At 44.6% G+C, this 8,674-nt stretch overlaps 1 long non-coding RNA gene across 2 annotated transcripts; it reads left to right on the forward strand.

The window, feature by feature from the left end:
• The first annotated feature begins 3,347 nt into the window (after window positions 1-3,347).
• On the forward strand, window positions 3,348-4,203 carry LOC125247533. 2 transcript variants are annotated; one of them, XR_007180108.1, is made up of 4 exons: window positions 3,348-3,484; window positions 3,576-3,635; window positions 3,766-3,830; window positions 3,933-4,203. It is a non-coding gene; the product is annotated as an uncharacterized LOC125247533 (long non-coding RNA). The 2 variants fall into 2 exon arrangements; XR_007180107.1 differs by lacking the exon at window positions 3,576-3,635.
• The last annotated feature ends 4,471 nt before the right edge of the window (window positions 4,204-8,674 follow it).

The raw sequence follows: 8,674 nt of genomic DNA on the forward strand, positions 1-8,674 counted from the left end.
TCGCATTCTCAACTACCTCGACGACTGGCTCATTCTAGCACAGTCCCGGGGTTAGTTGTGCGAACACAAGGATTTGGTGCTCAGACACCTCAGCCAGTTGGGTCTTCAGGTCAACTGGGAAAAGAGCAAACTCTCTCCTGTGCAGAGGATCTCTTTTCTCGGTATGGAGCTGGATTCGGTCGAACAGATAGCACGCCTCACAGAGGAACGTGCTCAGTCGGTGTTGAACTGCCTGAATACGTTCAATGGCAGGACAGCGGTCCCACTGAAATTCTTTCAGAGGCTCCTGGGGCATATGGCGGCCGCGGCGGCAGTAACCCCGCTTGGTCTGCTTCATATGAGACTGCTTCAACACTGGCTTCACGGCCGAGTCCCGAGATGGGCGTGGCAACGCGGCACGTTCCGGGTGCTAATCACTCAGGAGTGCCGCCAAGCCTTCAGTCCGTGGTCGGACCCTTTGTTTCTCCGGGCAGGAGTGCCCCTAGAACAAGTGTCCCGGCATGCTGTGGTATTCACAGATGCTCCTGCCACAGGCTGGGGTGCCACGTACAACGGGCATGCAGTGTCAGGGGTTTGGACGGGACCCCATCTGCATTGGCACATCAATTGCCTCGAGTTGCTAGCAGTACATCTTGCTCTGAGCCACCTCAAAGGGCCGCTACGGGGCAAGCATGTACTGGTCCGTACGGACAACACTGCGACCGTTGCGTACATCAACCATCAAGGTGGTCTACGCTCCCGTCGCATGTCGCAACTCGCCCGCCATCTCCTCCTCTGGAGTCAGAAGCGTCTGAGGTCGCTTCATGCCATTCTTGTCCCTGGTGTGCTCAGCCATGTGGCCGACGAGCTATCATGAGCTGAGCTGCCAGGAGAGTGACGACTCCACCCCCAGGTGGTCCAGCTGATCTGGAGAGAGTTTGGAGAGGCTCAGGTAGACCTGTTTGCCTCACCGGAAACCTCCCACTGCCAGTTGTTTTACCCCGTCCGAGGGAACACTCGGGACAGACGCACTGGCACTCAGCTGGCCCCGGGGCCTCCGCGAATATGCATTTCCCCCAGTGAGCCTACTTGCACAGACCCTGTGCAAAGTCAGGGAGGACGAGGAGCAGGTCCTCTTAGTTGCGCCCTATTGGCCCGACCAGACCTGGTTCCCAGAACTTTCACTCCTTGCGACAGCCCTCCTGGCCCATTCCTCTGAGGAAGGACCTTCTTCTCAGAGACGGGGCACTCTTTGGCACCCGCATCCAGACCTCTGGAAACTCCATGTCTGGTCCCTGGACGGGACGCGGAGGTTCTAGGTGACTTACCCCCTGAGGTACTTAACACCATCACTTCGGCACTTGCACTGTCTACGAGACGTGCTTACGCCTCGAAGTGGAACCTGTTCGTCGAGTGGTGCTCTTCTCGCCGAGAAGACCCCCGAGGATGCTCGATCGGAGTCGTGCTTTCCTTCTTGCAGCAAGGGTTGGAGCGTAGGCTGTCCCCCTCCACCCTCAAAGTCCATACTGCTGCTATCTCCGCTTACCACGACCACATAGATGGCAAATCTGTTGGTCAGCACGACCTGGTCGTCAGGTTCCTTAGGGGGGCGAGACGGTTAAATCCTCCTTGTCCCCCCTCCATACCCTCTTGGGACCTCACTCTGGTGCTAAGAGCACTTCAGATTGCTCCCTTTGAGCCTTTGCAATCGGCAGACTTAAAGATTCTGTCTATGAAGACTTTGCTGCTGGTTGCATTGGCCTCCATCAAGAGGGTAGGGGACCTGCAGTCATTTTCGGTCGACGTATCGTGCCTGGAGTTCGGGCCGGGTGATAGCCACATGGTACTAAGACCCCGGCCTGGCTATGTGCCCAAGGTTCCTACCACTCCCTTCAGGGACCAGGTGGTGAGCCTGCAAGCGCTGCCCTCGGAGGAGGCAGACCCAGCCCTGGCTTTGCTCTGTCCAGTTCGCGCTTTGCGACAGCACATAGACAGAACCCAAAGCCTCAGGACCTCAGACCAGCTCTTTGTCTGTTATGGAGGCCAGCAGAAGGGAAAGGCTGTCTCCAAGCAGAGGATGGCCCACTGGATAGTGGATGCCATCGCCCTGGCTTACCAAGCTCAGGGCGTGCCCTGCCCGCTCAGGTTGCATGCTCACTCCACGAGAGGTGTCGCATCCTCCTGGGCGCTGGCTCGTGGCGCCTCGCTGACAGACATTTGTAGAGCTGCGGGCTGGGCGACACCTACACGTTCGCTAGATACTATAGCCTTCGTGTCGAGCTGGTCTCCTCCCGTGTTCTCGCCACAGGTCAGAGGCACGGAGAGGCCCCGGCTTAGTGTCGGCTTGCTGCGCTACATGCGCTTCTTTTCTCCAGAGAGTCCCTACAAGGCAGACCCTGTCGAGTCCTCCGATATCCCTTCGGCAGCCGACGTGGCGGAGCGTCTGGCGCCAGGCCTATACTCCGTTGTATCCTTGAGAACCGGGTTTAGGCTGGGTTCCATATGTGTGACCCTACGGGGATCCCATATGGTTGGTTCCACGGTTGCTCCTAAACGAAGCCCGTGTCTTTCCCTCTGGGAGAACCTACCCTTCATCGGGTTGGAGTCACCCCAGCTCTTCCATATGTAGCACAGCCCTACAGGGTTAGTCCATATGTACTTCTCCACATAACTCCTTCGGGGAAGGATGTGGCTTCCGCAGCGTTCCTTTCCCAGCGAAAGGGTACGCTTTCCCAGCGTTATCCAATAGTCTCACTGAATGGGTTTTGGGGAACAGCAGTGATCAACTCTCTCTGTGTTAGCCCTGTCCCACCATCCTCAGGCAAGGGGGTTCAGGTGGCTTACAACAGAGCGCTGGAAGGGGGCAGCTCCTGTGGCGCTTTGGTAGGGATTCCTATTCGTCGGTCTGTCCGACGTACGTTGAACGTGACCGACTGAATGGGAACGTCTCGGTTACAAAGGTAACCCTCGTTCCCTGAAGGAGGGAACGGAGACGTACGTCCCGTCGCCACAGTCGCTGTACCCGCTGATGCTGCTGCCTATCCGGTTCGGCTCCTCAGCGAAAACCTGAAGATGCAACGCACCTGCTGCTCATTATATACCCACGCTGCGAGGCGAGCAGCTGATGCATATGATTGCATGCCAATGTGCATTGGCTCGTTTTAGTTACACTCGAAGTAGATTGGCCTCTCTAGCGAGATGCCTATTCGTCGGTCTGTCCGACGTACGTCTCCGTTCCCTCCTTCAGGGAACGAGGGTTACCTTTGTAACCGAGACGTTCCATAGACTGCTATTGCTCAACTGCCATTTTCTGCAACCAGGTAGGCTCCGCCCATAAAAAACGTCATCGCTGTTTGCAAACACCAAATTGGTCTATTGGACCTAGAAAACGCTTAAAACGATGTTTCAGGAGCAGTCAAATCACGTGATCACAGCCAGACCGCAAGAGAAACCCCGAAGAACAAAGAGAGGAGGTGATGAAGATGTTTCTTCTGTGGATATAGCTGTGAGTATTTGGTGTTTGCAGTTATAGCAAACTTTTTTCTGAATTAATTGAAGGCCTAATTTATGCTAAACACTGTATTTGGTTCTTGAAGATGCATTATGAAATGAAGATGAAGAAAAGACCTTCAACTGCAAACCAATGACACAAAAAAGTACATTTTTACTCACAGTACCAACTTTGGGAAACTTATGAAGTGGCTTATATTTGTTTTTCTATTTTCCATGTTTAATGCAATAATTAATAATAATAAATTAATATTTCTGTTTGCACTCTTACTGCAGGGATGGACTCTGGAGTGCAGCATTACTTCAATAAGATGAAAATAACTCACTCCTCTATGATTCACGTAAGTTTTAAGATGTAATTGTGAGAGATTCCTTTGTTTTCTGTTGTACTGTACACTCCATAAGTCTAATAAATGTTTTTCTGACTTGCATCTCCATCTTAGGATGTCAAGCCCCCTGGACGCAAAGAGAGTCTGCATCAAAATGGACGTGAACCTGATTGAAAACACAGGATGTCAAAAGTATCTGTTGGCTGTCTACTTTTTGTTCAATATGGAGCATCCAAAAGCCAGTTTCTTTCATTCAGCACTATTTAGCCCTTCTCAGTACTGAATTTACTATGGGTCATTTGTTTTTATTGTTTAAATGCTTATCTGAATGTTAAATTATCATTTAACGCTTATGAATTTAAAAACAATTCTACTAGCTAGTCTTTTAGTTCATTTTTAAGAAACATTTATTTATGTTAACTCTTCTAACTATTGCTCTATGAATTGCAGTGTGTTTTATGTTGCTTGTGTCATTGTAAATGCTAATAAAAATGTCTCAAATGATTACATATTATGTTGATGTGTTATGCCTATGGGCATTTAAGTTTTTCTAGTGATAAAGTAACTATATAAGCAGGTTAATTCATAAAATTTAATTAAAATAAATTAAAAACTAAATCAATAAAATGAACCCCTAAAAGGTTCTATATAGAACCTTTTTTTTCTGGCAATAAAGAACCCTAAAGGGTTCTTTTGATCGAACCCTTAAAAAGGGTTCTATATAGAACCTTTTAGGGGTTCCATATACGTAGCGCCTGATAGAACCTTTTTTGGTTCTATATAGAACCTTTTCTTCTAAGAGTGTACGTCACCTTAAATTAAAGTGTAACCAGTGTTTCTGCTTTGGGCACAATGGCAACATTTAATACTTTAATACTTTACCCTCTCAATCAATATGCAATTTTATTACAAACACACATTTCTAAACCAGCTGATATACACAAATCTCAGATAATCTATAGAAAAAGAGGAACAAAAAAGTCATTATACTGTGTTTGTTTGTAGAAGTATATCTGTCTTTTCATGCTCCATTAAATGTTTGGTTTGCAAAAAATCTTCATCAAGTGAAATCAGTCTGAATCAAACTCCTGACTTGGTATAAATCACAAAGTCTCTAAATCACATGTCAGAGTAAGTCAGAACTGCTGAGTGATATTCGAGTTAGAAGTTTGTTCCACCAGTGCGGGACAGTGATTGTTTCTGGGGCTCTTCCTCGTCTACAGACTAATACAGTTGACCTAAACGTGTGACATTGGACACAGAGTGTCTGCTCACCACTGCAACATGTCCCAGATTATACCAGACATCAGCCTGTTCCTCGTCACTGGACACCAGGGCTAATGCTCGCTCGAAGGACGACAGGGTCATGTCATACTGCTGGGCGTAGAAGCAGCACAGGCCCAGATTGTTGTACAGCTGACAGTTGAACACCCCCATCTGAACCCCAACAGAAACCAAACACCAGTCATGATGCACAGATCCCGTCTTTCACGTATGTGTCCCATGTGTTTACCTTCACTAAAGGGATGCTCCTAACAATTACTCTTCTTAATATCAATTCTTTTTATCAAAAAAAAAAAAAAAAAAAAATCTATCAATAATTTTCTAATTAGTTGATTAATCCTTTGGTTAAGTTGGCCCATTACTCTATCAACATATCTCATAAAAATACAAAAATATACTAATTATTTACATTATCATACACTTCACAGTATTGCACCAAAATGCATCACTATTAATATTTCTCATACACTGAATTTAAACACAACTGATTATGTTTAGTGTTCACGCTCTTCAAAGTTTACCCACTTATAAGGTTTTTAAAAGCATGAAGCTCACAGAAGTATCATTAGTGGTTGACAAAATATCAAAACTGTATTCAGTGGTGGAAAATAAAGTATTTGTACTTCATTACTGTACTTGAGAACAGTTTTCAAGTGTGTACTTTGTAAGAATTTTTAAAAAATACAGCTTAGCCAGAAGTCTTTATCCATGACTTTTGCCGTTTGATCCGAGTGGATAAATGGTGCTTGTGTTGTCATCAAAAACAACAAAAACAATAACTATTTTACTGATTTATAATTTTTTATTGTGGTGGAGCCAGTGAAAATTATTCATTGAATAGAATCAAGACATCTGTATTGATACCCAGCCCTGATCAGATGCTGAGTGTGAGGATGGTTATCAAATCAGGTGATCACATGACTCAAATCAGATGGCAAAAAAAATCTAATCTCGTTTTTGCTGGTTACATGCATGCAACAAGTAAAATTAAGAGGAAAAGAATAAAGCAATCCCACCTGTAAAAGCGCAGGGCGATCTCCGGCTGGTCTGTGTAAAAATGATTGCTGCCAATACAGGCAATGGCCTCCACATGTGTGTTGTCCTGCTTCAAGACTTCTTTGTAGTACTCTGTGGCCGAGATCACATTATTCATTTCCTGGAGGAGACAAATTAATCCAAAGTATATTAAGTGATGTGAACATAAATGACAGCTTAAAATTAGGGCTGGGAGAATATATTGATGCATTGCGATTCGTGGATCAATTCTGAATGCATCGCAAACAGTCTGAGAATGTACTTTCACCTCAGAAAGATTTTATGACACAAGACTAATGTAAACAGCTCACTGCAAACACCCTCGTAATTCACTTCAACCTTTTCAAACTTTATGAATGATTATTTTATAGAAGGTTCTAGTGGTGTGTGGAAGGAATCTGAAGGAAGTAGAGTACGACTGTTTCTAAAGCACAGTGCCATCTACTGTTGAAAACTAAGATCAGAATCAATTTGAGAGAGAATCACGATACATGGAAAATATCAGAGAATTTCTTGATTCGTGATGCATGTATTGTCCCAGCCCAGCTTAAAATACCTCATGGATGCGTGCGATTCCCGTGAGCAGCGTGACCTCCGCTGGGAAGTGATCCAAGCCTTGCTTAAACACATTCAGAGATGGGCTGATCCAGATGCTGATACACCTGCGCAGCACAAACAGTCTTACTGTACATTGTTCTCACACGTCAAGCACATACGCAATGTTTATATGTGAATAAAAGCATAAATTAAACCTGTTCATCATATAGAGCGATCAAGTCTCTTCAGAAAATTTTGACTAAACAGCATATGAATTTCTTTTATGATTTCTTTATGAACTTTTTGAAGAGTCAAAGTTGTAGTTGCATAGCTATCAATGGAAAATTTGGACTTAACCACTCGAACAGCTGGTTATAGGCTGGACCTATAATGCCCTTTTCACAAGATGTAATATAAGTCTCTGGTGTCTCCAGAATGTGTCTGTGAAGTGTCAGCTCAAAATACCCCTCAGATCATTTATTATAGCTTGTCAAATTTGCCCCTATTTGGGTGTGAGCAAAAACACTCCGTTTTTGTATGTGTCCCTTTAAATGCAAATGAGCTGCTGCTCCCGCCCCCTTTCCAGAAGAGGGCGGAGCTTTAACAGCTCAACAACAACAAAATTGGAGAATCTCACACAGCCAAAATGAGGATTGTCAGTAACGGTGTTCAGCCTTACATTGTTCAAACCGGAGTCGACACTGATGGAGAGACTCAGGAAGAAGTTCCAACTTTTAGAACAGTGGTTCCCAAACCTGTCCTGGAGGACCCCAATCACTGCACATTTTGGATGTCTCTCTCATCTAACACACCTGATTCAACTCATCAGCTTATAAGTAGAGACTGCAAGACCTGAAGTAGGTGTGTCAGATCAGGGTGACATACAAAATGTGCAATGCTGGGGGTCCTTCAGGACAGGTTTGGGAACCACTGTTTTAGAATGAAACTGGACGTTTCTGAATGGTTAGTGGATAAATTTATGTAGTTGCTGTGGAGTTGATTTAACTCATCATCTAGCATGTGCCGTCATGTTAACCTTTTGTGCAAATCCAGCGTTAATTTGAGCCTCGTTTGTGAACCAGTCCGGTGTAAAATGATGTAAAACACTCTGATACAACAACTCTTCCTCTTCTCTAAAGTAGCCCAACATGGCCTCACCCCCTTTGTTGTGTGTTCTCGGGGGCGGGGTTTATGTAAATTTTAGGGTTAGTGATGTCACCAATCCAGGAAGAAGCATATTGTAGTCCCTACCAGCTGTTTGTTGTAGTCCTTAAACAGAGAATTCTTTAAAAGCAATTATCTCGTTTTGCATTGAACTTTAGCTCTATTTGGACGGGACTAGTTTTCTAAACAATGTTTGAGTTACAATTCTTATCACTTGATGTCTGTCATTTCATGTACCGACTCGGACGGGTGTGTGTGATTCTAGATAGCGATTCTCTAGATAGAGAGCGTTACAGAAGCTCACGTGCTGTATTTACATGCATAATTTATGGCATATATATCTTTTAATTCACTATTTATTGATCATTTTAATTATTATTAAAACCCTATTTAAGTAAACTTCACGAGTTTATGTGAGCAGCGAAATCTAGTATCTTTCTTATTTCACGCTGAAATAAAAAATTGGGCCACCTTTACAATTTTCATGATTTGGCTCTATTTGTTAGTTTTATCATTTATTTCATTGGATACTATCCATATTGAAATGAAATGAAAGTCTACGGAAGATTGGTGAGCATACGGTAGCTCATGTAGGTCAAAAAGCTCATGAGGTGAAGCGTTAGTATAATACAATATCGGCAATCACAGACATTCGCATTCAGATGGGCTTAGATTTTCTCAAAGGACCGCTGAGTTTGCTGAAAAACAGTAGGTAATTTGCTCTGGAATTTTTACAGAGGTTGTGTAAGAAAAACACAGACATGGCAGATTCAGACGGGATTAAAATCTCAAAGTACCAAGAACCAAGAAACTCTCAGCCAGATCTGTCTTACAGT

This window comes from Megalobrama amblycephala, linkage group LG15 (assembly GCF_018812025.1).
Source record: "Megalobrama amblycephala isolate DHTTF-2021 linkage group LG15, ASM1881202v1, whole genome shotgun sequence".
NCBI classification, from domain to species: Eukaryota; Metazoa; Chordata; class Actinopteri; order Cypriniformes; family Xenocyprididae; genus Megalobrama; species Megalobrama amblycephala.